The sequence below is a fragment of the Aplysia californica genome, unplaced genomic scaffold (genome assembly GCF_000002075.1).
Source record: "Aplysia californica isolate F4 #8 unplaced genomic scaffold, AplCal3.0 scaffold00003, whole genome shotgun sequence".
Classification (NCBI taxonomy): Eukaryota; Metazoa; Mollusca; class Gastropoda; order Aplysiida; family Aplysiidae; genus Aplysia; species Aplysia californica.
In genome coordinates, this window is record NW_004797273.1 from 1,218,173 (window position 1) to 1,219,175 (window position 1,003).

The following is a 1,003-nucleotide window of genomic DNA, read 5'->3' on the forward strand; positions in this document are numbered from 1 at the left end:
GAGAGAAAAGAAGGGGAGGATGGAAGGTGGGTGGGTGGTTGGGGGCCTAAGTGTGAGTAAAATAAAGACAGAATTGTGGCAATCCGGTGTGTTTAAACAAGAGAGAGAGAGAGAGAGAGAGAGAGAGAGAGAGAGAGAGAGAGAGAGAAGGGGGGACAATGAACGAGAGAGAGAGACCAAGAACAAGAGAGAGCTAGAGAGAGAGGGGGGGGGCATGGAGAGAGAACGGGGTAAGGTTTGGTAAATAAGTAAATTAAAAGTTACAGAGAGACGTGGACAGCAAAAAGAATGAGAGTGAGAGAGAGAGAGTGAAAAAAGAGGAAACCATCATCGTCATCATCGGACTATTACCACAATTATGTCATCTCCGCCATCTAGAGAGAGATTTCCTTTCGTTTCAAATGAAATGTATCAATCGACCCCTAAAAGGCTAAAAATTGTTTGTACACTGTCAAAACAACCGTACATGAAACCTTATATTTATATCTATACTCAGATTGGACTTCTTTCTCATGAGCATTCCACACCGTGGCGTTTGTGCAATAGTTTGAGGTTGGCAAGCTCCAGCTACTTGATCAGCTAGTACTCCTACCTTTGGGCTTTCTTAGATTGACGAAAGTCCAGTCCTACCCTCAAAGACCCAAACCTCTTTCTTGGCCGCCTACCTCACCTTACAGGCTCTGTCAAAGAGCTGCTTGTTTCGTTTGGACCTAGAATATTGAAATATTGACTTGCCTGGCGAAATACCTGCAAGAGATAACCTTGTGTATTTATTTGTAAACAACGCGTCTGGTATGTGCGTGTTATTAAGAGGCAGCTTGGGCAGCGGCCCTCTGATGTACCCGAGAACCCTAAACAACACAGCGAGTGGCGCGGGATAAACGCCCTGTTGTTTTGACTTGAGGATGCGCCGTTTTTATATGTAAGACTTTCTATCTGTTTTCTTTCTTTTCTCTCTTCTGCCCCCCTTTCTCTCTTTCTCTCTCTCTCTCTCTCTCTCTCT